A 10,179-nucleotide genomic window follows, 5' to 3' on the forward strand; every position below is an offset into this window, starting at 1 on the left:
TGGATGCCAATCTTTAGTTCGTATAGATATCCTCGTATGTCTTTAGAAGGTAGTTCTGACTCTATCAAGTGCCTGTTTGGGACGTAAGGTCAATCGCAACTGAAAACATGGTATCTTGGATCACCTCTGGAGTCCGTTACTGTTGAGTTGGGGAACTTTAGTCTGACTTGGGAGAATTTTCGTGGTTAGGGAGGGATAAGTGGAGTTGCATACCTGGTGCTTACGAGTTTTGTTGATATGGTGAGCTACATGGAGCCGTAAGGAGTCTCGAAGTGTTTGAAGGTCTAACTAAATTGCTTGGATTTTAGGTAGACGTGAAGGCTGTACTTGACATGGGAAATAAAGCGCTAAATACCCTGTAGTCCACTCCCTGTGTGACCTAAGGACAGAATACGTTTATAGGTAGTAAGTTTCTCTTCGTGTGTTGAACTCGAGGTGTTGCTCCAGGAACGAGCAACGATTGGAAGGGTTTTCTAATTTTAACAGGGCTAGATTACCGAAGTAACGGCTCTTGGTGTGTAAAACCTGGTCATTCTGTTATTTAGAACCAGCTGGTGCCAAAAGCTTACGCATTTTCTACGTATTTGAGTTTAATCGAATCAAATTATCTCCGGAAAAAGCTTAAGTGGCTTACCTCTTCAAGTTAAGTGGAGACTTCATGTGTTCGGGTAAGTCCAGTCATGAATTTGGTACTGGTAGTTCGGGTTGGAAGCGCTTGGCGATTGTATGAAAATCTTTAGTATACGTTGCTTGCCATTCAGCACAGAAGGCAGGAAAGCTCGCTTAGGCTAGTTAGGCTTCTTCAGAAGGTGGTCTTTTAAAAAGTTGTATGAATATTTTTTTTCCAAGTATTTTTTCTACAATTTTTCATTATTATTATTATTATTTTTTTTTAATTTTCCCCAACCGTACGTCTGATTGCCAACCCCTTTGGGCTTTCGGCTTAAGCCAAGCGAGTGCTTTCAATTGTCATAGGTTTTCATCTCATCGACATGCTTGACAGGCTCGAGTGCAATGACAACAACATCATTAGTTGGCGACAGACGTTAGTATTCCGTACACAGGCTAACAGTTCAAAAGAAAGCAGCTATGTATGTATAAAGACGGGGAATGGGAGGAAAAAATATAAGCCGTGCAACATACGAGTGTCAGCGTCGGAACGAGAGGGAAAGATGGTGGAAGGCTTTGTCAATGCTGGCTAATAAATTGAAGTGGGACATATTGGGTGCATATGTGCTTATATACATATATACCTAAGTACATAAGCATGTGGACATATAAATATACATATGTACATTAGGTTGGTCCAAAAATGCATGCGAAAAAAGTAAAGTCGGAATTTTAATGCTTTCACCACCCAGGATTGTTCATAGGTGTTAGATAAAGAAGCTAAGTACATTAGGGTGGCAAAAAAAAAAATATAAGTCAGAATTTAAATGCACTCACTCCCTAGGATTGTTCTATACCGAAAAAATATACCTTTGATTTTACGAAATCAAAAAAATCAAAAAAAAAATATTTTTTTACGGTTTTTGGAGGACCTATTAAAAATATTTTATATTAAAAATGGTTAAATAAATAATTTGGAAGTCTCCTGAAGAGAAAAAGAGTTTATCGATAGAAAAATATTAATTTTTAAGAATTCTACACCATTTCTACGAGAAATTGTTTTTTTCCCTATATGAAGTACATAAAAAACTTTGAATGCTTTGAGCGATCTCTAAATATTTTTTGATAAAAAAACCGTATAGTTTTTCGGTATAGAACAATCCTAGGGAGTGAGATCATTTAAATACCAAGTTTAATTTTTTTTGGACCACCTTAATGTATGTACATGGATACTGTATCTAACACCTACGAGTTCCGGGTACTTGCAACTTCCCTGTATTTGTTAATAAAGAAAAAATCCTAGCTTTTCATTTCACATACATTTGCATATGCACTCACTTACTTACTTAAATACGTGTGGTACTTAGGTAAATGCTTGAGTACTTACACTCGAATGCATTACATGTCATTTTCTAATTACACAGTTTTCTACTTTTTTCATTGCTTTGTTTTGCCTTTCGCTTAGCCAAGCAACATCTGCTCGAGTATGCATAAATGCATGCAAAGCGCAATGACAACAACAACAAAAAAACAGCGACAACAACAACGAAAGCAAAAATTATTTTGTAACCAATGCGTGTGCAGCACAAAAAGCAACTCTGGCATGGCAGCACAAATGCAGCACTGCTACATAGATTTGCATACATTCATTTTGAGTGACTAATTTGTAAGACTTTTTTGCGCTGAGATTTCGTTGCTTTTTTACTAAGATATTTTTTTTCTGAATTTCTTGCTAGTACTTAGCTTTGATTTAAGCCATGTGTATGCTTAGCACGCTTGAAGGGTCAAAGTTCAAGTGGTGCAAGCGGCGTATGCCGAATATGTGAGGGCGTTTTGCCAATTAGGTGATATACATATCTAGGGAGTTACTTAAGCAGTTACTTAAGTAAGTGGTTAGTACTTATTAGTATTTTTTTTGTAAGAAATTCGAGTGTGCCGCAACTGCGATTTTCTCCCCTGGCTTCTGACATTTGGAAATTTTTTTGGTATCTAATATGTTTGAATAATTTTTAAGTGACTTACACACACTTTAGTACTTAGTCATGTACTTATGCTTTTATAGTTAAATAATTGGGAAAAGTATAAGCTAATTGCATATTTCTTATAAATATATGTAAGTGTGTTCTGTAATTCACTTAAAAATCCAAACAAAAACTTAGATATATAGTTATGCATTATAAATTTTATTATAGAAAATGTCTTTATATTCTTAAATGATGCCTAATTACAATTTTATACTGACTTATTACAACTTAAGGAAAAACGTAACCGCTTAGTGACTTAATCAAATAATTTAAGGCCTTTAATGTATGAGTACAGGTGTTAAAAACTTCCGATGTACATTTTCCTTAGCCAATTAAGTGATTAATGTAATAAAATTAAGCACTTATATGGCACTAAGTGATTTATTTCAATATTTAGGTCCTTAAGTATATGAATGTAAGTGGAATTACTCTGTTAAAAACTTACGTTATATATTTAACCTAAGCTTATAATTTACTCACGTAAAAAATAAGCACTTAACTGACTTAAGTAAAATACTTAGGGACTTAAGTAATAAATTTCAATATGAATGTTAGTGTAACTATGCAGTTCGGAACTTCAGGTGTACATTTTGAAGAATGTTTGGTGGTACATATAACATTTTTGTAACCATATCTTTAATTAACTAACTTAAGTGAATTTAGAAAAATATAACAAAAAAATCATCCATAAGCTCTAATTTTAGATTGTGAAAAAAGCTGATTAAGCAATGAGGGTTACCATATTGAGCCCTGCTACCGTTCAAGATGGATCCAGCAAAGTCTGCTGGCAAATTACAATATTGGCGATAAGAAAACATAGAGGCCAAAAATTTGTAAAGAGGTAGCCAAGTCGACATTAGCTCCCCCTGCAGGCAATTCTATCACTAAAAGATTAGTAAACAAGTAAGAAAGTCTAAGTTCGGGCGGAGCCGAACATTAAATACCCGGCGCAGGTACTAAGTATATGATTTTCACCTTTACGAAAGCTACCGCTACATGGTAAGCCGGTGTGTATTTTGAGTAAATTAGGGGCATTAAATTTCGAATTATTGAGGTTTCAAGCATTTCTANCTAAGTATATGATTTTCACCTTTACGAAAGCTACCGCTACATGGTAAGCCGGTGTGTATTTTGAGTAAATTAGGGGCATTAAATTTCGAATTATTGAGGTTTCAAGCATTTCTAAAATTTGCCGTTATATGAAAAGTGGTCGTAATTTTAATCTGATTCCAATAAGTTTCAACGGTTTGCTTCTATGTGGCAAGCACAATAATCATACCGAGTTCGGTACAAATTGGTAGAACGGTTACCGAGATACATATATGTGATCAAAAGTCGGCGGTGCCACCCCCATTTTCCAAAATTTTGTAATAAACGTATTTCTTGGTAAAGAATTGATGCAAGCATCAATTTTGAATAAATTCGCTTTAATATTTACTGAATTATCGAAGACCTCGTACTTTTCTAAATTACCGTTATATGGGATGTGGGCGTGCCGTGAACTGTGCCAAGTGTGGAAGAAATTTGTGCAACGGTTACGAAGATATACACATGTAACCATAAGTGGGCGTGGCTACGCCCATTTTCCAAAAATGTATAATATTCTTATTTTTCGTCTAAAAATTATTGTAAATATCAATTTTGAGTGAATAATCTTCAGTAGTTATTAAAATATCGCAGTTTTCGTATTTCTGAAAATTACCGTTATATGGGAGGTAGGCGTTGTTATTGTCCGATTTTGCCCATTTTCAATACCATCCGTCCTACGCCCGAAAGAAGTGCACATACCAAGATATCTCAATTTTTACTCGAGTTATCGTGTGCACAGACGGACGGACGGACGGCGGACGGACGGACAGACAGTCACCGCGTAATCGATTTCTCTTTTCATTCTGATCATTTATGTATACATTTGTATACAAACAACCGTTATGTGAACAAAGTTATAATACCCTTGTGCACAAGTGCGCTCGGGTATAAAAAAGTAAATATACAAACAGAAAGAACTTCAAGCTATTAGGTAAGAGCTCCCTTCTAAACTACTTTGCTGAGAGTTGAGTCAGAACCAAAGGCTTCATGGCGGCAAACCCGAAAAGCATTAAAAAGCAATTCATGTCCGCCTGTATTTGTTTAGAGTTGCAGTGGTATTCCACTAAATGAGAGAGTAGCCGAATGCATTAACAGAAGAGACAAGATCTCAGGGATCGGGCCTAAATATCTTAGTAACTTTGTTTTGAGGAAGGACCGAGCCAATCAGTCAATGCTGCCGGAAATCGAACTATTGCTGCAAGCACTCGTTTTTGGTTCAAAGTCATGGACCATCCTCGTTAATTTCTAATCCATTTGCCATTCAAGTCAAGTACTTCAGCTGAGCCTCGTCAAATAATGCTTCTTAGCAAAGCGAAAAAAAGATCTCATCCAACCAAAATGATCAGGTCGATGTCTGTAAATAGTTAAAGACGGCCACACAAAGCCTTTAAAGTTACGTTCATTAAGAATAGCGCTGCATATATTCCAATGCCTGGCTGTTGTCTCCGTTATAGTTGTATGACTTGTACCAGACCAGAGTTGTCTTATACCAAATAGGTAAATGGGATCCTTCTGGATGGTAAAAAGTTTCTAAATTGCTCGCCGGAAACAGTTGAAGGCAAAGACAAGGAAACGTTGTTAGCAGCATTCAAGGCAATTGGCCGGGGACTGGTATGACGTAGTAGACGAAGCTTCAGATTTGTCAGAACACCGGCCTTAAACGGTATTCAGCGAGACCAAATCACATCTAGAAACTTTCGCCCCGTTGCTGCCGACATCAGAGCTCAACCACTATCCGTCACAGACAAAGAGCATCAGCTGCCCCGGGAGATACGTGTCATTCTGGCACGTCTAAGGTTTGGATATTGAAGCAGACCTATTGTTGTTTCGACCATGACTACATTAATTGATAGACCAGCCGATTTGGGTAGGGCTTAGTAGCGCCGCTACGACACTAATTACTACCCGGATAGTAAGGCTACAAATATGTATACCCAGAGAGCATCGGTATACCTTCGGTCTCCATTCGGCAATCGAAAAATATGAAATTCGAAAAGTTTTCCTCCGGTATGCATATACGGCTTAACTAACGGACCACTAAACCATCGCTCATGTGGCCGTTGGGTTCCAAGCTCCAACTATATACTTCTTTAGAAGCTTTAGAGATTAATAAGTGGGAAGAAATTAAGTGCATTCATAGACGTTGTATTCGAAAGTAGACGGAGAACGACTGATTTTCCTTTCGATCGCCTCGAACCAATCGCTTTGCTAACAAAGTGACTGCACAGAAAACCTCTGAGAACCCATATCTGGAATGGCTGATTTTTCTTTTGATCGCATAAGAATACACTCTGAAGCCGATACTACTTGGCTTACGGAGTGTCCGAAAAAAAAGTCCTGCGAGATCCCATATCCTAATGAGGCTAACGCAAACCTTCCGCGTACTGTCTCGACCGCGTCTCGGAACTGAATACTAAAGACTGCTGCCGCCTTTCTTCAAACACGCCGCTCAGTCGGTTGGACGGGCCATGGGTAACGCAAGGTTTCGTCGTGGAAACTTTAACCAATGACTTTTTGGTGTTCGGGGTGATGAAAGGCGATGCATGCTCACTTCCAAGTTCAGAGCCGAGACCAACCTGTTTTTTAAATATTTCTATATACTTAACGGAAATCTAAAATAATTAGCTTCAATCACATTTTATGCAATTCTCATGTCATAAAATACCCTTTTGAACAACATCAAAGCCTTGCATGCACCAATTCATTAAGACCGCGCTTAGAAATACTTGACGGACATTAATTGGCGGTCCAAGGGAGATTTCNCCTTTTGTTTTTTGACGTCTTGTTTTTTTTCTGCTCATACTTTTCCAATCAAAGTCTAACCAATCAATCGGACCCGAATTGCATTCAGACGCTGAGCGCGCTCAAGTGACACTCGTTGCTTGCTGGCTACGCCATTTTGACCAGCGCTGCTGCTGTGTATCCCCCACCATCTCCTCCTTATGCTTAGACTTGTTAGCATAATTAAGTTTTGTAATGCATACGAAATAATTATTGAAATTAAATATTCAACGTGAAGTGCTAGTCAGTCAACCAGGCAGCCAGCCATCCAGCAATTACCAGCAGCCATTGCCATTGCGGCCACTTCAACTTTTGTGCAACACGAAAAAGCGGCGACCAAATTAGTGCGCTGTCGAGTGCGAGCGAGCAAAATACGAATAAAAACATAAGAACGTGGAAAGTAAAGCAAAAAGTACAAAAAGCTTCGATTTGAATGACAGGTGCTCGTGCAGAGCGCATAGGAAATAAATAAAAATGGGAAAATACTTGAGCTGCTGTTGCTGCAATCGGTCTCCACTTCTCACGCCCACTTGTGGCGCAGCGCATGCCGCTATTCAGCAACACCACTTCATTTCCACCCAGCTGCACAGGTAAGCCACCAGTACCCAAGAACTGGTGACACCAACAAACATCAGCTGGCGCAGCGCTGTGCATTGGGTGCGCCTTTTGTGTCAATTTTTCAAATTAATTGGAGCTGTTGACATTTTTTCCGCTTCGCTGCTGCTTCCCGCACCACCCTCATTCATATTTTTTCTTATTTTTATTTCTCTTTTCATTATTTTTCAGTACTTTGCCTTCTTCGCCGCAGCTATGCATGTATGTATAGGATGATTGACAGACACTAGGAGGAGTGCGCCTTCAGGTTTGGAGACGCCGCCATAGTGGGTGCTAGTGCTGGAGCCGTAGCCGTGTCATTGGCGCATTGAAGCGCTGTAGCATGAAAAAAATTGAAAGGAAATAAAAGAAATAAAAAGAAAAAACGAAATCACTCAGCGAAACATCAAATGAAAGCGCATTTCTATGGGCAGCACAACAAAATGGAAATGGAAATCGAAAAAAGCAAAAATGGCGGAAGAAACAAAAAAAAAATAAAAAATTTTCAAAAAAATGCATAGAAATGAGGATAGGCAAATATGAAACCACAAGCTGGCTAAATAAGAAGAAAGTTGAATTGGCACTTCACTTCAATGCGGCAATGCGGGCGAGATGTTCGTTGGCGATAACGTTGGGTTGTGGAGACAAATTAGTGACTTTTGTCGCTTATGCGGTGACATGAATTTCAATTTATTTAATGAGTTGTAGCGCGGAGCAAACTATTAAGAAAGTACAGACTGGATTCGGAAGCATAATAGAGTTGTCGGCACTTGGTATCCCAATATTTCGTTGTGATTTCCTTTTATAGAGAAGATGCTCATATAACAGCAGTTCCTTTTGGTATTCAAAACCGTTGGGGCATACGATGAAGTTAATGGGTGCAAACGCAAAGTGTATGGCACATGGCACATGAGAAATCAAGTGCTTTCTTTGCGAACTTGCTAGTTTTCTACGCTCGTAAGTTGAGGAAGAAGCTACTAATTGGCGGTTGACTAACCTTCGAACCAGCGAAGTACCCTTTTTTCTTAAAATTATACGCCGGGTTGTGATTAGATGGCAAGCACTGCCCTGATGAGTCATGCCAAAAACATTTCCAGCGAAGCTTTTAAAAACTTTTTATAGACTTCATATTGACTCGCTCTCTCTGGTCGTCGATGGCCTAGATGCAACGATAAAAATCAGATTTTTGAGAAGCATATGGTTTTCGTATTAGTTCGTACGATAAATGATACTGAAAATGGCATAGCTTAGAAACCCAATTTATTTCCAAACCAAATTTGGCAATGGATGACGAAAATTTGTTCCGTCTAGCCTTACCTACCTATATCCAAATTATGGCACAGCTCCGCAGACTACACTCAGCCCATTGAGAAAGAGAGAGGGAGAGCGAGAGAGAGACAGACAGAGAGAGAGAAAAGTGTTTCATTTAGTTTTTCTCGAAGTTCTTGAAAATTTAGCAAACAAATTTTATTGCTTTTCATTAAAGAATATTTATTTTTAAAATTTTGGTAAAAAAAATTTGTTTAGAAATTATTTTAATTTTTTCTACAATTTTTAGTAGAAAAATTCTTTTTTCAAAAAATAGTTTACAGATTTTTTTTGTACTTTTTTAAATAGAAATCTTCACTATGTTGCTTCTAAAAATATGTCTGCGAAAGCAACATTGTTTGTGTTCCGGAAAAATTTGCACAAAAATTTTATACTTAAAAGCAAAAAATAACCATGGCTTTATTCAAAAAAATACAATGTGGGTTTTCACGCTTGCCTGGTTATCAATTTATCAGGTAATCTGTATATGTTGAGCCCCAACCGCCAAAAAGGCGTAAGCCACATTTTTTTTAAGTTTCTTTTTGATGCAGAAATGTTCAATGCATTCTGCATCAAAAATAAAATTTTGAAAAAAATGTTGCTTTCGTCGCGGTTAGGGCTCGATGAGTTTATACATATATGTTATTCAGTTTACAACAATAAAATACACTATAGGATAAAAATGTTTAACCAGATAACCTGATATCCAGGCAAGTATGAACACCCACAATATTTTTCAACCAGATAACTTAATAACCAGGCAAATCTGAACATCAACAATATATTCCTGAAATTTTAACTAAAAATTTTAATTTTTTTCTAAATCTTGAGTTTGGTAACCAAAATTGTTTTCTTCGTATTTATTTTCCTAACGCGAAATTCTAAAAACTAATGTTATTCTTTATTTTTCTAGTTTTTGCTGTGCCTAAAACTTCATTCTAAAAAAAAAGTATTCCCTAAAATAAGCGTCGAGCATTCATTACTTTTTTCTGCGAAAACAAATTCTTATGCTAAGGGAGTTTTAGCACAAAAACGTATTGAATAGAAAAAGTCCCTGCGCTTCATTAAAAATAAATCTATTACTGACATTGTAACTCAAAAATTTTAATTCAAAGTTTTTATTTTTTTTCTAAAACTTAGTTTCTAATCAATTTTTTTTTTTTTAATATTTATTTTTTTTAACGCAAAATTCTAAATATTTTTCTTAATTTGTGTTTATTTTTCGAACTCAAAATTTTAAATTTTATTGTTTCTACCAAATTTTTTTTTTTATTTCACCAAAAAAGAATGATAACTATGTACTCTTGAAGTTTTATGAATTTTTTCTCCAGGAAAAGTTTTGCTATGCCTAATGTTGTACTCTAAATTTTTTATTGTTATTCTAAAAAAATGCCTATTCCTCAAATATGAGCGTAGAAAAAGGCTTCCGTCTCACTGTACTTCCTTAACAATTGTCGCCATGTCACCAATTGTCAACCAACCAATCGACAAACAAGACACTTCGACCACCAACCAACACTCTCGGCCCAGCGTGGCATACAGGCAGCCAGCCTGTCTAACGGATTAGTCAACCTAAGCAACCCTCAAAACATATATATGTTTATAGTGTGTGGAAATGTATGAATACATGCATGTATATTTGTATACATACATATGTACTTTATCAACAAATGTGGAAAAAAATTGTCGCCGCCATGCTTGAAATGTGATCAGGCGTATTTTGAAGTACGATAAGGGGAGCGAAATTTTTGTATTGGGTATGGAGAGAAAGATT

Source organism: Rhagoletis zephyria, unplaced genomic scaffold, assembly GCF_001687245.7.
Source record: "Rhagoletis zephyria isolate East Lansing unplaced genomic scaffold, Rhagoletis_zephyria_1.1 Rzeph_scaffold_09293, whole genome shotgun sequence".
Lineage (NCBI taxonomy): Eukaryota > Metazoa > Arthropoda > Insecta > Diptera > Tephritidae > Rhagoletis > Rhagoletis zephyria.